Genomic DNA, 19,759 nt, shown 5'->3' with positions numbered 1-19,759 from the left:
ACATGCAATATGGTGATCATAATAACAATAGAATAAACATTAATATTGGAAGAAATTCAACAATAATAGCGTAAGTCAAATCAAATATAAAATAACCCTAATCATGATACTAGCAATATTAAAATAAAATAAGAGTAATTAAATTAATGAATTACTCACATTCCGCACGTTCCTTTAAATTGCTACATCATGAATAAACTGTTAGTAACTTCAATAAAAATATAAAGTAAATGAAAATTAAATTAAATAAATAGTAGAATTGATTTGGTCCAAACCCTCAGTTATTTGTACCTTTCACGCCTTGGTTTAAGGACGAAACCTCGGGTTAAGTATAGACTCCTTGGAGTGCTTAGGTGAATTATTATGAAAGAATAAGGAGGCTAGAAATTAGTTTAAAGAGGGAGAAGAGAATGATTTTTGGTGTAAGGTGAGAGAGAATGATTATTGGTGCCCCGTACATCAGAAATGAGGGGGTATTTATAGAGAAAATGTGCTGAGGGAGCACACGGAACCCTAAAATGATAAAACCCTAAAAAAGTATCCCGTGACACGGGAATTCCCACCGTCAGACGGCAAACTTTCCCGCGACACAGTACATTTTTAGTGTGACGCGGGAAATTTTCAGAAAACTGGAAAGAAAACGCGTTAAGGGTTTACGCGGAAAAGACACGGAATGTCCCGTGACACGGCACAGGTACCGTGACATGGCAGTATCCACCGTGACACGGTACAATACACCGTGTCACGGTATGGGAGACGCGGAAATTACACGGAAACAGCTCCGTGTCACGGGGAATCCCACCGTCAGACGGTGTAAATTCCCGTGACACGGTGGAAAATGCCGTGACGCGGGAGTTGTTTAGGTACGAAGAACGCAAATAGGACACGGAATAGCCCCGCGTCACAGCAAGGGCACCGTGTCACGGGGATTCCCACCGTCAGACGGTGCAATTTCCCGTGACACGGTGGAATTGCACTGCGCGCGGTGATTTCAGGTTTTTACCCGTTTTTAAAACCATCATAACTTTTGATCTGTAACTCGGAATGAGGCATATAATATATCATTGGAAATCTTATCAAGTCTACTTTCCAACCCAATTAGAATCAAGTTAAAATAATATGTATATTTTAATATATGGCCGTTTTAGTGGAAGGGTGTTGGTTTTAGGCCGAGTTTGGTGTTTTGCTCATATCTTTTTCGTTATAGCTTGGAATTGGGCTTATGATATATGGTTGGAAATCTTATTTAAAGGCCTATCCAAAAAAATAATAATTGGATCAAAATTGTATAGCCATAAAATCAATTTCTCTCAGTTTTGCGATGTGGACACGAAAAGTGGAAAATAGGTTATGGTTTAGGGAAATGAGCTAGAAATTGGATTGGTTCATGAAATATATTGGATAGAACATGAATTTAAGCACTCCAAATATTAAATACTCAACTCAACCAATAATGGCGGTGAAAGGTGTTGATCAACGGGTTTGGTTTTGGGGAGACATTTTTAGGTGTCTACAGTTTATTACTTTTGTTTTTTTTTCTTTAAGCTTATCTTTTCTTGGTTTCAAGCTTGGGGATAATCATACCTGCCTTTCTTAGCCCCCAGGTTGCTTGGGGCTGCTCGTTTTCCTATCGTCCATCGATTGGTCGCGATTAAGAAGAGACGAGCCACTTTTGCCAGCGACTTTCGCCAGAGGATCCTTTCGGCGACTCATGCGTCGGTGAGTATTCCAACTACATGTGCATTCTTTGTTCTTTATTTATTTTCTGACGATTTTTCATGTGGTTGTGTTTTATAGATCGATCTCCATCCTTGGAGTTTGATCGTCGGAGTCCTTGAGGCTATCCGGTCTGGCATGGTTCGTTGCCGTTTCCGGGCCCTCTATCTGGGACTCTCGGTGCTCCAAAGGACAGACACTTTGTTTTTAGGCGAGCGTGTTCTTTGGTAGCTTTCGTCCGAGGAGCCTTTGGTTCCTGCGGATCCCCCGATCCGGATGCTTCGTCCGGACTTGCTGTCTACCGAGGATCGAGCTCAGGCGATCCTTGGTTATCCAGCGGAGCATCTGGTGCTTCTGGAGGTTTCTTATCCTGCTTTTATAGCATCCAGGCTGACTCCTTTTCCGGCTTTCGTTTCGGTTAGTACTCTAACTCTCTTTTTTCCTTGTTTCTATTTATTCTTCTGAACTTTGACCCTTTTATCGTTTTTCGTCATATATATTTTAGCGGGTCGAGCTAGGTGGTTGGGTGCCTCCTACAGCGGAGATCACGTATACCGATGTTGTTGGATCGGTAATTCGTGAGACCCTTCCAGCAGTAGAGGATGACAAAGGGATACCGTTTGTACCTGAGACGGTTGAGTCGGTATGTCTTTTGTGTATATGCACTACGTGAAAAAAGGAATTTGGCACCGGTTCAAACCCGGCCTAAGGCACCGGTTTGAACCGGTGCCTATGTGGGGGGTGCCAAAAAGGGTTATTAAAAGGCACCGGTTCGAACCGGTGCCAAAACTCGTAATTGGCACCGGTTAACCGGTGCCAAAAATGGCCAAAAAAAAATAATTTTGTTGTTTTTGGCACCGGTTAACCGGTGCCAAAAGTGCCAAAAAATATATATATTTTTTTTTTTGTTTTTGTTTTTTCCACTTAAAAATTAATTAGTCTAAAATACATAACAACATCAAAACGTAATATAAATCGATTAAAACATCATCAATATCTTCGAAAATTGCAACATCAATATCATCGAAAATTTGCAATACATAATAATAAAAAAAAATTACAACATATAAATACAAAAAAAAATTACAACACAAATACAAAAAAAAAAATTACGATATAAATTTAAAAAAAAATTACAATATTGTTAATCAAAAAAAAAAAAAAACAAAAACACCATTCTTGTATCTTATTGCTTCTTCGATTTCATATCTGAATCTGCACCAATTATTCAAAAAAAAAAAAAAACATTAATACAATTAAGCTTCGAAAAAAAAACCCAGAATTTAATCCCAAAAATTGAAAAAAAAAATTCAAACCCAATCTGAAAAACCAAAACCCAGAAACCCAATTTGAAAAACCAAAACGCAAAAACAAAAACCCATAAACGCAAAAACAAAAACCCAGAAACCCAATCTGAAAACAAAAATTGAAATCGAACAAAACCCTTATTATTTGGATTTTAATCGACAAAAACCCATAAAACAAAAAAAAATTGAAAGAGAAGTGAAACAAAAACCCAGAAACGCAAAAAAATTGAAACAAAAAACCCGTTGAAACCCAGAAACGCAAAAAAAATTGATACAAAAAACCCTTAATGTTGTTGTTGTTGTTGTTACGGTAGTGAAACCCTTGTTGCGGTGTTGTTGTTGTTGTTGTTGCGGTGGTGTTGTTGTTCTTGTTGCGGTGGTGGTGTTGCGGTGGTGGTGTTGTCCTTGTTGCAGTGGTGTTGTTGTTGTTGTAGAGAAAGAGAAGTGAGTGGGACGGAGAGATCGAGGAGAGAGAAGGGAGAGGAGAGGAGAGAGTGAAAGAGGCGGATTGAGAGGAGAGAGAAGGGAGAGGAGAGGAGAGAGAATGGAGAGGAGAGAGTGAAAGAGGCGGATTGAGAGGAGAGAGAGGAGCATGGTGCGCTTTAGGGTTTTAATTTAAGGAGAGATAAGGCCGGTTTTTTTTTTAAATAATTAAAAGGTTCGGTTCACAAAGGCACCGGTTCAAACCGGTGGCCTTTATGTTTTAGGCACCGGTTTGAAGTGAACCGGTGCCTTTTACTCTGGTTTACCTTCCCACCAAATTTGTAGCCCATTTTTGGCACCGGTTTGGACTGAACCGGTGCCAATTAGGGGGTGCCTTTTTGATATTTTCTACTAGTGATGTACTTAAATATTTCTATTTATTTTTTGTTTCATATACATTTGTTTACTAACTGTCCTTGTATTCTAGGAACAAGTTCCGCGGGAAACCGTGAACGACATGGTGAGGACTTTACATGTTTTCCGAGCTGCTTATCGGAGAGCCCTCGTGACTTTATCATGCCGTGATCATCAGATGATCGCGGTAAGTTTTATTTCTTTTCTTTTCAACGAAGTTATTACATTTCATGTATTAATCTTCGTTTTGGATTTTGCAGGATGTGCAGCAATCGTCTAGTAGTCGCCGAGCACCCTGATTCCTCTAATACACATATTGACATTTTTTTTATTATTATTATTTTTAGGAAACAGATGTATATATATTTTTTGCATTTTTGTACATATGACACATTTGTATATATGTCATTATTATATTTTTTTTGTTTCCATGTGTACTTTATTATTATTAGCAAAAAATTTTGAGGGAGGGAAAGGGTTCCCGACTTACCCCCCTCGAAAAAATAATCAAAACTCGAAAAAAGAAGGCGAAAAGAAAACAAAAGAGAAAATAAGAAAAAAAAATAAAATAAGAAAATAAGGAAGTAGGAAAAATAATAAAAAAGAAAAAGAAAGTAGGAAAATAAAAATAAAAAATAAAAAAAAATGAAAATAAAAAGAAAATAAGAAAGAAGGCAAGAAAAAGGACACAAGGTGTTAGAAGGCAAGCGTATGATTCGTCTTAAGATTTCGTGAAGATTCCGTCATTATATGAGCCAAAATACGGAATAAATCCAACTCACATGTCGTGTCAGGGAAGACGCGCGCAACTGCGTGAGTTGCGCGTGGCTATCGCGCGCATGTGAATTAGTTGTGCGCGCTACCTGTTGGTGAACTTTCCTTTAAGCCGAATTTGCCGAAAATTCGCCCCTCTTGGGTCTATTTAAACGTGGTTCGTGTAGGCTTTTGATCATCTCGCATTCATTCGCTTAATAATATAATAAACTAAAAAGAATTAATCTCTCTAAATTCTCATTCTCTTTTTTGTTTTTTTTTAACAACGGTGAAAACCTTTGAACAACGTTTGAAGCAATGGGTCACTTCCCTTTCAACCGAGGACAAACTAGCTCTCAAAATTTACCACCTAAACCCTCTATTGAATTATATGCAACTAGTGGTTAACTTTGATTTTCATCATGCCGCAGTCAACCATTAGGACTCTAACCACCATCTTTTCTTGTTTAAATGGGGGACGAAATTGTCCCCCCTCCCGGTGAGTTTGAGGCCTTGCTAGGTTTCCCTACAAATACTCTTCCTGTGACTTATTCGCCTACCTTGTCGGATCCCAAACCTATATTCCAAAGATTTTTTGGCTTGTCCGACAATGATATGACCAACATTGGAACTGAAGAAGGCGTGAACTTGATTCAATTTATTGAACATTTTGTCGCCCCTCGTGACAACATGACTAAACAACGCTTTAAATTCGTGCTTTATGTTATTGTCTTGTTGTTAATTGTTTACTTAGGACAGGCAAAGAATACAGAGATTATTCCATGGTGTCCATAGTAGAGCAAATAGAGGGATGTCATTCACCCGCTCCTTTGGTTTTGGCGAAAACTGTTCTGTGCTTGAATCGCCTTAGAGGAGATCCTAACGAAAACGGTTTCACGGGAAGTCCACTCCTATTACACGTATGTTTTTTATTGGCGTTTATCAGCGCAAGTCACGAAGTTGCGCTGGCATGACCAGCTCAATCTTCTTCGCTACGCGCGGAGGATGCGCGCAACTGGTTTGGTTGCACGCGCCACCTGCTTGTGTAAAAAATCGCAAACTGATTTTTTTTTTCTTTTTCTTTTCAGATTTGGCTCATGGAGCGCTTGCAAATTGATGATCAGCCACAAAACCTTGAGGCTAATGGAGTAAAGACATTCCATGGACGTCGAATCCTTTATAAGCATAAGAACGAAGAGGAATGGACGTCGTTTTTCTGTCATGGGGTTCCTAACATACGTTTTGTGATTCCTTGGTGAAACATAAATAGTATGATTGGGAATAGTCTCAATTACCCTTACATTAGGCTTTTAGTCCTATCTAGTCTAGTACTTATCCTTGTATTGTAATGAGACAATACGGGATGAGACAATTTAATCCCCTGCAAGATTGTGATGCCCCTAAAGATGTGATCTTTAAACCCGAAAGAATTCCTCATTGGATGGAATATTGGTCAAGTCTTCCTAGGTGGGTGATACAAAATCCTACCGCGAGTATTACATTATCTTCCTTTTACAAAGCTTGGATGAATGCGGCGGATAAGAGCGAATTAAACAAGGCTCGATCTCAACTTCAAACCGCCACCGCTCGTAATCCACCTAAGCCTTTGATGCATTCAACCACTACTACTCCTCCTAGCGGCCAAAATAAAGGAGTGAGAAGAAAATTAGACTTCTCATCCCCTAAGGCTCGTTCGAAGGAAACAAAAAGGAAAGCTCCCTCCAAACCCGCGCAACAACGTGTGAAAATCAAAGAACCTTCACCAAATAATCGCAAGAAAGCTCCAATAGTCAAAGGGAAAGGAAAACAGGTTGCAAAGGCCCTAATCCCTAAATTGAAAAACAATGTTTGGGTGAAGAAGAAGAGTGTAGGGGAAAGCTCCAAGGTTTCTGAAAATACTGCGAAGGAAACTACTCCTCCATCATCTGTGACAATCGAGGACATAGTAAAACCTTAGAGTGTTACACAATTTCGCCATTACTTTTAAATTGAATAAAGTGTAATCACTACTATGTTTTTTTTCGTTTACTATCTAGTTCAACAATGTCTCTCTTTTGAAATTTGGATGAAATAAAAAGGAGCTTTATATTTTTATATTTTGATATGACCGAATCATAAAGATTTCCTACGTATTCGCATTACGAAATCAGGTCTTTGCGTAGTTCTATTGTGCTTTTTTTATTATTTTTTTAATTTTTCTTTAATCTCTTAGGTAGAAATTAAATGAAAAATTAATCAAACCTTGTTTAAAAAGAATAAAATCAAAGTTTGATTTTATTTTCCGAGTATATGTTATATTTAAGAAATACCCTCTGTAGGCGTCGTTCGAAATGCGCCTACGTTAAAGCACGTGTAAATATGCTTGGCAATCATAGGAAGTGGGAATTGACATTACGATTAGGGACAAAGCAAAGTAGGGAGCCGCCAACAAGTTTTTAAGGAACTTGTAAACCGTTTACGGATCATAAAAGGCAACCACGAATAAGGGACAACGATAGGCAACAACGATTGACCCGTGAAGGTTACACCCCATTCATAATCCATGATATTACTAACTCCATATGGTTCGAAACCACGAAAGGAGGATCGGGGATGATGGTACGAAGTGAGTCATGGAGTCACATTCACCCGTATTGGCCTCTACTCGATTCTTATAGTGAAAAGTGATTCCTGCGATCTCAAAGGCATACAAACAAAATATTCAATTTGCTCCAAACTATTATTAAGCTAAATTGGTTGAATATTAATGCAACACATAATTCTAAAATATCGTGATCACTTGATTAACAACAAGATTAAAAAGGAACCTAAACCGGTTGTCCAAATTATCTTATTAGGCGTGATTTTCAATTACATATTCCCTTTTACATGCAATATGGTGATCATAATAACAATAATATATAGTTAACATTAATATTGGAAGCAATTCAACAATAATAGTGTTAGTCAAATCAAATAATAAGCCTAATCATGATACTAGCAACAAGAATAAAAATAAGAGTAATTAAATGATTAATTACTCACTTTTTCGCGTTTCCTTGAATTGCTACATCATGAATAAACTATTAGTAACTTCAATAAAAATATAAATCAAATTGAAACAATTAAATTAAATAAAAAGTAGAGTTGATATGGTCCAAACCCTCAGTCAATTATACCTTTCACGCCTTGGTTTAAGTATAGAACTTTGGGTATTGTATGAACTCCTTGGAGTGCTTAGGGGAAGTATTTTGGAAGAATAGGGAGGCTAGTGTTTAGGCTAAAGAGGGAGAAAGAATGATTTGATGATCAAGCTTGTTGATACTTGAAAAAGAAGAGATATGACCTCTATTTATAGGGAAAAAAGAAGGTCGAAGAATTAAGAAAAGATAAGAATTCGAATCGGATAAAACTCTTGCGATAGACAGCAGTTTTTGCGGTTTTTGTTTTTATCATATCTTTTGATCCAGAAATCGGAATAAGATGAATAAGATATAGTTGGAAAGCTCTTGAAGTCTACTTTTTAACTCAGTTAGAATCAGATCAAAATATTTTGTAGAAAAAAATATATAGCCGAAATAGTGAGACGGTGTCAGTTTTGGATAGAGTTTGACATTTTATTCATATCTTTCCGTTATAGCTCGGAATTGATATTATAATATATCATTGGAAAGATAATTTCAAGGGCTATCCAACCATATAAAATTTGGATAAAAAATATGAGGCACGAAAATAATATCTGTCTATCTTTGTATGTCTTTCAATTCGGATAGAAATAGGATTTTCAAAAAGAAAAGTTTTATTCAATTTCAAACTCTTTAATCTTATCTTTTCAAAAAGGATAATTAAGATCTTTTAGAAACTTATAGAAGCTTCTAATTAATATTAATTGGTTTAGGATTGGGATTAAAGCTTTTGGACCCTCCATATGATCATTGGGTCGTAGGTAAGGTGGGCTTAGGTTCGGTTTGGGCTCAACTTAATATTTTGGCCATTACTTATTCGTTATAAATTGGATTTGGGCTTATAATATATCGTTGGAAAGCTCTTTTCAAGCCCCATCCAAATATTCAATCAATGAACCCCATATTATGGACCATAATAATCTGGAATAAACGTTTTTATATAAAGGACACGAAATGAATGATTTTAAAGGACACGAAATGAATAATTTTGGGTTTAAAGGTACGAAAAGAGGAAAATAAGTTATGGTTTGGGGAAATGGGCTAGGAATTGGGTTGGTTTATGAAATGGAAATATGGATTTAAGCACTCCAATATTAAATACTCAACCCGACCAATAATGGCGGTGAAAGGTTGTTCATCATTGAGCTTGGTTTTGGGGAGACATTTTTAGGTGTCTACAGAAGCCCCCACTTTGACTGAGTTTGTAGAAACGTCAGTTTCAAAAACGATATTCAATGTAGTCGATAGGGACGGAGAATGATTTAAGACGTTCTGCGATCCTAAATCACTCTATATAAGCTGATACCTGCAAAAAATGTTAATTCCACAGATAAAAGAGTAAAGGGATAGAACGCTTATCTGACACCAGTGTATCAGTGACAAATGAGTTTGGTATTTTCCTATGCTTGAAGGAATCCACCGGATGACGTTTGTTGAAATGATTTCCATGCTTGAGGAAAGCCGACAGATGAGTTTGGTAGCTTTCTAAGCCTGAAGAAACCTACCGGATGACACTTTCCATGCTTGAGGAAAGTCAACATATGATTTTGGCGTTTTTCTATGCTTGAAGAAATCCACCGATAATGCTTTCCATGCTTGAGGAAAGCCGACAAAGGAATTTGGCGGTTTTCTATGCTTGAAGAAATCCACCGGATAGTACTTTCCATGCTTGAGGAAAGTCGACAGATGATGAGATTGCAAGTCTCTGTGTATCGAGAACCTTGCGTCATGAAATGATGGTGGTTCGATTGTCCCCGAACGTGGGCTGTAGATGGTCCGCTTGTCCCCGGACGTGGGCTGTAGTTGGTTCGCTTGTCCCCGAACGTGGGCTGTAAATGGTTCGCTTGTCCCCGAACGTGGGCTGTAGATGGTCCGCTTGTCCCCGGACGTGGGCTGTAGATGGTCCGCTTGTCCCCGGACGTGGGCTGTAGATGGTCCGCTTGTCCCCGAAAGTGGGCTGTAGATGGTCCGCTTGTCCCCGGACGTGGGTTGTAGTTGGTCCGCTTGTCCCCGGACGTGGGTTGTAGTTGGTTCGCTTGTCCCTGAACGTGGGTTGTAGATGAGACCTGCAAAAATAAATTTGCCAATGGACTCGTATATTGTGTGATTGACTTAACCACTGACTTGACCAAATTTGACTTGATATGACATGACATGTGTATGACTTGTGAGTGTGTGTGTGTGTGTGTGTGTGTGTGTGTGTGTGTGTGTGTGTGTGTGTGTGTGTGTGTGTGTATGTGTGTGTGCAGACACAAGTAAACGAAGATGCAAAAGCAAAATTTTTCCGTCAATTTTTGTCATGAGTGGAGGGTACCGACTTTCTCCCGAAAAAGAAAGATGTGAAAACTAAACTTTTATTTTCAAACTTCCCTCGATGAGAAAATTTTGAAAAAGTTTTATTAAACTTCCCCAAAAGAAAAGACGCGAAAAAGAAAGAAGTTTTGAACTTCCTCGTTGAGCAAGACAAAATGAATCGCATGGATTGAATTGCTTTTCTTGAAAGTAATGTATGCATGATGCATGTCCTTAGGCCAGAAGGCTAAGGATAATTACATCATGTGACACGATGAATGAACTTAGGTCATGGAGCTAAGCATCATATATGGTGTAAAGAAACGATCTTGAACGTCACTTAGGTCTGGTAGCTAAGCACGTATACAGATGAAGTGATTATTGCATAATGAACGTTGCTTTGGTCAAGGAGCTAAGAACGATATGTTTTGTATGATTAAAAATCATTGATATATAAATGTTTCTCAGCACATTATGCGATGCATGAAACAATGAATATTGCTCAGGTCAGGAAGCTAAGCAAGTATACAATGTTTCTTCTAATGAATGTTGTCTTTAAATATGATGAAACATGCACAGTGTTGAAACAAGATTTCATGATAAGGGCTCTTAAAGGGAAGGATGATCTATATGGATATGGATGTGTGAGTCAAGTGTGTGAATGTGATACTAAGGCTGGCTGCAAGGGTTATGGTGATGGAAAGAGATGTGAGAAGAGTCAAAGATGATGACGCTTTAGGCTAGGTAGGCTAAATGATGTGGGTTCAAGCCCCCAAGTCTAGCTCTAAATGGGTAGGATCATAGGGTTAAGCATTGAATATTCTTCGACTCGATCATGCATGGATATGAATATGAATGTGGCCGCACCTCAATGTGAGGTTGCCTACGTATCCGTTAGGAATCAGGCCAACGTAGCTCTAGCCGAACTTTGCACAAGTGTATGTACACCTCAAAGAGATCTTTCAAGGGTTGTAATATGGTTAAGTTGATGGTTTAAAGAAGAAAAGGGTACAAGGCTCAAGACCCGAGAGAATCCCCAAGATGTGTAATTGTGAATTTGAAATTTTCACAAATTTATTTTCTTTTTTTTTTTTTTTTTTGCTTTTCGTTTTTTTTTCCATTCTTTTGAATCAATGTGGGCAATCTCAGATCATGCGGTCCATCACTCACTTAGCATTCATGTTTCTCAAGCACGGTACCAAGAACTCAACGAGAGACACAATTGAGACATGTTCATATCAAAGACATTGGAACACTTGCCCTTAGACATTGTTTTATTATTGCTTTGCCACCTTTTTTTTTTTACTTGCTTTTTGAATGCTATACAATTACACACCTTCCTATTCTAAGATTAAGTGAATGTGGGTTGAATAAAAAAGGTCAATCATTAGACGAGGCTCAAAGTGGTTGATGAAGAAATGGATCTGTGATTAAGTGGTTAATGGGGAATGAATGGGTTGCAAAGGTAACTCAAATCATTGGTATACCTTGTGTTCGGTACGACAATTTATTTATTTTTTTTGCTAATCATGTAAGAAAGAGATGCTCGTTTATGAAGAAGGTTAGAAATATGACACATAGACACATGGTTAAGGAGAACCTATGCTAGACTTTTTAAGGGGAAGTGTTTGAAACAAAAGAAGAAGAAAACATGAAATCTTGGTGAGAAGCTTGCATCGTGCTTTGTCTTCATGGTTGTTTATGAGTTACTTCTAGTTGCATGCTGAGGAAAATAGTTTCTTGTTTTTGATGCTTTGATTGGAAGGAAATAAGGAAGGAGTGACGTTCCCCTTATTCTTCCAACTATTGCCTAGTGATTTTAGACTCAAGTACTGTGTAAGGATGAACTCACTTAATGCATTCACTCAATACTCGAATTGAAAAGGAAGAGTGTATGAAACAATTTTGAAAACTGATGGGACGAAACACTCCACTCATTCCTATTACGACGGAAAGCGATGCATGTATGATCCTAGTATACGATCATAAACAATATATATAGAGCATTACTTGAAGACAAAGTGTGTGCAATGACTCAACATGTGTGATTAGGTGAATTTATTAAGACTCGTGGTATGATCGCATGGCTAGACATGAGGACGTTGTGAAAAACAAAAGACCTAATGACTAAATAGCAAGGAAGACTAAAAGATAAACTAACTTGATTGATTTTGTCCAATTTTAATGTTTATGCTATTTACTAGGTGAAAACGGTCCATTGGAAATCATTAGTCATAAATAAGGTCAACCACAATCAAAGACAAAGAACACATGTTAAGGTTAGCACAAAAAATCACAAGAAACTAGGAAGATGACTAGGAATCTAGAAGAGTTATGACTCATGGGTATAAAAAAAAAAAAATAAATAAATAAAAATAAAAATCTATAATCCTATGTTATACGAGTTGACACGGATTAAAGGACATGGCTAAGACTAGCTGGACACGAATTTTTTTTTTTTTTTTAAAAAAATAAAATAAAAAAGGTAACGCTAAAAAGACACCTAAACTGGACAGGCTGTAGTATATCGGTTATAACTTTTGATCTGTGACTTTCATTAGGACAAAACCAGCTCCAAATGAAAGATAAAACTCGGGGCTACAGATCCATAGGTTAAACGACACGTAACTCTTTCTAGAACTCTGGCTATGACCAAAACAAGTTGACTCTTGTGCAGTATACGGGAATAAAAAATCCGGGTGACTCAAAAATCTATGGCTCGACTCTAATAATAATAAAAAAGGGTTTGATAAGAGAAAAAAAAATTAATTAAAAAAATTCAATAAAAAAAATGCACATATAAGCACATCATCAAGTATGATGCAATGAAGTTCGCAACCTAAAGTCAAGTTCTATGTTCGACTATGGTCAAGCTTATAAGGGTGTCAAAGGGTACCATGGTTAAGAGTTTGGGCGCGTTAGCAAGGCAGCCTCCCTTGAGGGTGTATGCCAACAGGCGGCTCCGCGAGTTCGTGATGAAATCGAACTCGACTCCATGGTTTGGGTAGATTTAAAAACTCGGATGAACCCTTATTGCCATGAGCGTTTTTGGGTTGATAGAGCTTAAATCCCCCGGGCTAGCCACATACGTAGAACACGTACTATTGTGGCAAAATAGGTAAGCTAAAATTGCATATGCATATGTGAAAATGCCAATTAAATCGCAGGAATACAATTCAAAAATCTTTCAAGTCTCATCCACTCATCTTAATTAAATACCGATCACTCAAATCGATAAATAATCAAGAATCCTCCCCAGTGGAGTCGCCAAATTGTAGGCGTCGTTCGAAATGCGCCTACGTTAAAGCACGTGTAAATATGCTTGGCAATCATAGGAAGTGGGAATTGACATTACGATTAGGGACAAAGCAAAGTAGGGAGCCGCCAACAAGTTTTTAAGGAACTTGTAAACCGTTTACGGATCATAAAAGGCAACCACGAATAAGGGACAACGATAGGCAACAACGATTGACCCGTGAAGGTTACACCCCATTCATAATCCATGAGATTACTAACTCCATATGGTTCGAAACCACGAAAGGAGGATCGGGGATGATGGTACAAAGTGAGTCATGGAGTCACATTCGCCCGTATTGGCCTCTACTAGATTCTTATAGTGAAAAGTGATTCCTGCGATATCAAAGGCATACAAACAAAATATTCAATGCTCCAAACTATTATTAAGCTAAATTGGTTGAATATTAATGCAACACATAATTCTAAAATATCGTGATCACTTGATTAACAACAAGATTAAAAAGGAACCTAAACCGGTTGTCCAAATTATCTTATTAGGCGTGATTTTCAATTACATATTCCCTTTAACATGCAATATGGTGATCATAATAACAATAATATAATTAACATTAATATTGGAAGTAATTCAACAATAATAGTGTTAGTCAAATCAAATAATAAACCTAATCATGATACTAGCAACAAGAATAAAAATAAGAGTAATTAAATGATTAATTACTCACTTTTCCGCGTTTCCTTGAATTGCTACATCATGAATAAACTATTAGTAACTTCAATAAAAATATAAATCAAATTGAAACAATTAAATTAAATAAAAAGTAGAGTTGATTTGGTCCAAACCCTCAGTCAATTATACCTTTCACGCCTTGGTTTAAGTGTAGAACTTTGGGTATTGTATGAAATCCTTGGAGTGCTTAGGGGAAGTATTTTGGAAGAATAGGGAGGCTAGTGTTTAGGCTAAAGAGGGAGAAATAATGTTTTGATGATCAAGCTTGTTGATCCTTGAAAAAGGGGAGATATGACCTCTATTTATAGGGAATAAAGAAGGTCGAAGAATCAAGAAAAGATAAGAATTCGAATCGGATAAAACTCTTGCGATAGACAACAGTTTTTGCGGTTTTTGTTTTTATCATATCTTTTGATCCAGAAATCGGAATAAGATGAATAAGATATCATTGGAAATATATTGAAGTCTAATTTGTAACCCAATTGTAATCAGATTAAAATATTTCGTAAAAAAAAAGATATAGCCGAAATAGTGAGACGGTGTCACTTTTGGATAGAGTTTGACATTTTATTCATATCTTTTCCGTTATAGCTCGGAATTGATATTATAATATATCATTGGAAAGATAATTTCAAGGGATATCCAACCATATAAAATTTGGATAAAAACTATGAGGCACGAAAATAATATCTGTCTATCTTTGAACGTCTTTTAATTCGGATAGAAATAGGATTTTCAAAAAGAAAAGTTTTATTCAATTTCAAACTCTTTAATCTTATCTTTTCAAAAAGGATAATTAAGATCTTTTAAAAACTTATATAAGCTTCTAATTAAGTCTAATTGGTTTAGGATTGGGATTAAAGCTTTTGGAGCCTCCATATGATCATTGGGTCGTAGGTAAGGTGGGCTTAGGTTCGGTTTGGGCTCAACTTAATATTTTGGCCATAACTTATTCGTTATAAATCGGATTTTGGCTTATAATATATCGTTGGAAATCTCTTTTCAAACCCCATCCAAATATTCAATCAATGGACACATATTATGGACCAAAATAAGCTGGAATAAACGTTTTTATATAAAGGACACGAAATGAATGATTTTAAAGGACACGAAATGAATTATTTTGGGTTTAAAGGCACGAAAAGAGGAAAATAAGTTATGGTTTGGGGAAATGGGCTAGGAATTGGGTTGGTTTATGAAATGAAAATATGGATTTAAGCACTCCAAGATTAAATACTCAACCCGACCAATAATGGCGGTGAAAGGTTGTTCATCATTGAGCTTGGTTTTGGGGAGACATTTTTAGGTGTCTACACCCTCTTTTTGCCGAACTAGAAATCGCAACTTCATTCAAACGTAAAAATTCGGGTTCGTAGTTTATCATCAGGTGGCGCGCGCAACGTCTGTAGTTGCGCGAGCCTGTCGCGCGCAACAAAATCTGTTGCGCGTGACATCCGCGCGCAACTCTTCCAGTTGCGCGCGACACTTGTGCTACGAATGTCTCGAAAAATTTGTTTTTAAAATTCTGTATTATTACCCCACCCCCCCCCCCCCAAGTGTGAAGATTTTTTCGTGATGTTCGAAAAAATTTGAACACTTAGAACGGTTTATTATTTCTAAATTACCCCACCCCCAAGTGTTATGTATTTTACCGTGTTATTTGGTAAAATGCATAACACTTAGAATCTTTCAATTGAATGCTCAATAAAATTGGTTATATGAGTGAACGAGTTTATCCGAATTTTCATATGTAATATTTCTTAAGTCGGTCAATGTTTATTAATTGGCGAATTTCATCTCCTCCAATATCCATTAATCTGACGGCTCCTCATGATAGGATTTCAATTACGCGGTAGGGACCTATCCAATTAGGTTTGAATTTCCCTCTTGGATCGGTTGGTGGACCCCTAACCTCCTTTAGTACAAAGTCGCCTTCTTTTATATTTCTGGGTTTGACTCTTTTATTGAAATGACGCGCAATACGCCTTTGGTAGACTTGTACATGATGCAAAGCTCTTAATCGTCGTTCATCGAGGAATAAAATCTCTTCATACCTCGCTCTTACCCATTCAGCTTCCGGTAGCTTACTTTCAAGTACGATGCGTAGGGATGGTATTACCAGTTCAACTGGTTGAACTGCGTCCATTCTAAAAACTAAAGAGTATGGAGTTACTCCTATTGATGTTCGTATATACGACGTTCTATAACCCCATAATGCGAAGTGTAGTTTATTTGGCCAGTCTTTATAATTTTCTGCCATTTTCTTAATGATGACTGTTATATTTTTATTTGCCGACTCTACAGCTCCATTCGTTTGAGGTCTGTATGGGGATGAATGATGATGTTTTACATTATAACGAGTTAAGAGGGTCTCGACTTCAGCTTTGAATTGAGATCCCTGATCACTAATTAGTTCATGTGGAACTCCATATCTACAAAATATGTTTCGTTCGAGAAACTTTGCGACATGTTTAGAAGTGATATTCACGTAAGAAGCAGCCTCAATCCACTTAGTGAAGTAATCGATGGCTACTAATACGTACTCGTGCCCTCCTGTTCCTGTTGGAGAGACTTTTCCAATTATGTCAATTCACGTAAGAAGCAGCCTCAATCCCCTTAGTGAAGTAATCAATGGCTACTAATACGTACTCGTGCCCTCCTGTTCCTGTTGGAGTGATTTTCCAATTATGTCAATTCCCCAAGTCGAAAAAGGCCAAGGGGAAGTGAGATTGTATAGTTAGGATGGTGGAAGGTGTTGTAAATTAGCAAACATTTGGCACTCTGGACATTTTTTAACATATTGTAAGCAATCATGTTCCATAACCAATAGTACCCTTGTCGTGAAATTATTTTTGAAAGCATTTTACCATTCATGTGAGGTCCACAAACACCTTTGTGAGTATTTTCCATAAGGCGTGTGGCTTCCGGTTGGCCTATACATAATAAACTTTGACCATTAGGTCCTCTTTTGCATAATTGACCATTTACTAGACCATATTGGGCCGCAAGTGTTCGTAAGGCTCGTTTGTCTTTCAATGAAGTATTTTCGAGATATGTGTCATGAGTAATATATTGGAGGATATGATCATACAAAGGACTGTCTCTTTCGATGTCATTTATTTCCTCTATTGCGTTGCAATACGCTGGTTCTTCTCTTCTATCAACGCATAATGGCATCATATTTAAGTGATCTGGAATGTTGATCATTGAGGCTAATTTTGCTAGCGCATCGGCAAATTGATTTTCATCCCTTGGGAGATATTTAAAATCAATATGTTCAAAATGCTCGATGAGTTACTCTAGGTGTGCTTGGTATAATATCATTGTGGAGTTCTTTATTTTCCATTTTTTTAGTATATGATTTATAATCAAACTAGAGTCTCCATATACCTCTAATTTTTGCACACCTATGCTAGCTGCTGCTTCTAATCCAATAATGCACGTTTCACATTCTGCGGCATTATTAGTAACCTCAAAGTCTAGTTTAACAGAGATTGGAGTATGTGCTCCCTCTGGACTTATGAGTAACACTCCTACGCCACATCCTTTTTTATTGGACGCACCGTCGAAGTACATTACCCATTTGTCATCTTGTGTCATGAGAATCTCTTCATCCGGAAGATGAGTAGTTTCTGCACGACTTGTTTGAATTGGATGTTGTGCCAGACAGTTGGAAATTACTTTCCCTTTCATTGATTTTTCAAGAATATATTTTAACTCAAATTCGGCCAACATCACCAACCACTTAGATATCCTTCCTTGTATGGGTGGTTGTTCAAACAAATACTTTATCAGATTTTGTTGAGAAATCACATGAGTAGTGTGTGGTAACATATAATGTCATAACTTTTTGGTCGCCCACACTAATGATAGGCTTGTCTTTTCCAACCTTTTCACAGGGCGCAAGGGTAAAAAGCTGTCTATCTCGAGCAGCAAGGTGCTATATTTTGTTTCATATTGGATGAATCTTTTGCTTATGTAATATATTGCACGCTCAACTTTTTCTACCTCTTGTGCTAACATGGCACCTGTGGCAGTGTCTGTAACTGTAATGTATAGCCTAAGAGGTAGTTTGGGTAATGTAAAGCTTTTATATGTCCCATTCTATCTTTGGACTTTACAATCATATCATCCATATACACTTCTATTTCTTTATGCATCATATCATGTAAGAGAGTCGTAACCGTTCTTTGGTACGTAGCTTCTACATTTTTTAAACCGAATGGCATGACTGTGTAGCAATACGTACCCCAAGGGGTAATAAAGCATGTCTTTTCTTCGTCTTCTTTTGCCATTAAAATTTGGTTGTAACCTGCGTATCCATCCATAAAGGATAACATCGCATGTTCAGCCGTGTTATCTACCAATATATCAATATGTGGTAGAGGAAAACCGTCTTTAGGGCTAGCTTTATTAAGATCCCTAAATTCGACACACATGCAAACCCGTCCATCCTTTTTAGGGATTGGAACGATGTTCGCTATCCATTCTGGGTAATTACATACGCGAATAAAAACTATTTTTGTACTTCTTCTTTTATTTTTAATGCGACATCAGGTTTCATTCGTCGAAGTTTTTGTTTTACTGGTTTAGAGGTAGGGTTCAAGGGAATCGTATGTTCCGCAATTTCCCTATCTATTCCAGGCATGTCCTTGTATGACCAAGCAAACACGTATTCGAATTCTTTGAGTGTCGATATGAGGGTCGATCGCTCTTCCGGATTTAGAGTTAAGCCAATTTTGACTTCTCTTTTATTTTCATTAGTTCTTATATTAACTATTTCAGTTTCTTCAACGATAGGGTTCTTTTGTTCTCGTTCATTCATTAGTTCAACCAATTTATTAATATTATCATCTTCATTAGATTGATTGTTATAGCATTCGAAAGATTCAAGAGAAGGCATATACTCGGGAATAGAGCTCATATTATTAAAATCAAAAGAGAGTACATCAAGAGAAGAATCCTTTTTGGGATCTTTGTCCTTAGAACTAGAAAATAAAGACTTAGTAATGGCCACAAGGCCTAGATTTTCAGCTTCCCTAGAGTCTATAATAGATTCATTGTCTGATTCTTCAAACATCTTTCCTTCGCTTGTGACGACTTTCAGCTTATCGCCTTTGTGATTGGTCCATTTGAAAGATTTCCTCCATCCATGCTCAAAAGTTTTGTTTGAAAGGGTGATCAACGAGGTTGGATCAAAAGCTTCATCTTGAATGGCGTTTTGATTGGTCATTATAGCGACATGATTTTGCTCTAGTCCAAATAGCAAGTTAAATGCTTGCCCATCATAGCACCCTGGAGTTGGGTGTTTTGATTTAACGATGATAAGATCGTCATCCAAGAAGTAGCAATCATGAAATATTTAAAATCCAGGTTTCTTGATTGCTTCCAGAACTAAGTGTTCTGGAAAGTCTTAGCATGGGTAATCTTCTCCCTCCCTAATGAATTGCCCATTAAGGGTTTGTTGATAAGATGGGAGTAAAGTGATTATCCCTTTCTTGTTATTGTCTCTACGTGCTTTATTTTTTGCATCGTGAGACTCCAATTCTTCTTTGGTTGGTTTATATCCCAATCCAAAGGAGAAGCTTTTCTTTGGGATAGGAAGTAAGAGTGATTTCTTCATTCCTATTCCCAAAGGCATCCCAGGAAAGTAACTACTCTTGAGTAAGATGTTGTTTACTATCCGAGTGGAATATGGATCAAGC

Source organism: Chenopodium album, chromosome 2, assembly GCF_948465745.1.
Source record: "Chenopodium album chromosome 2, dcCheAlbu1.1, whole genome shotgun sequence".
In the NCBI taxonomy this organism is placed as follows: Eukaryota; Viridiplantae; Streptophyta; class Magnoliopsida; order Caryophyllales; family Amaranthaceae; genus Chenopodium; species Chenopodium album.
Note: the sequence above shows the minus strand (reverse complement) of the source record.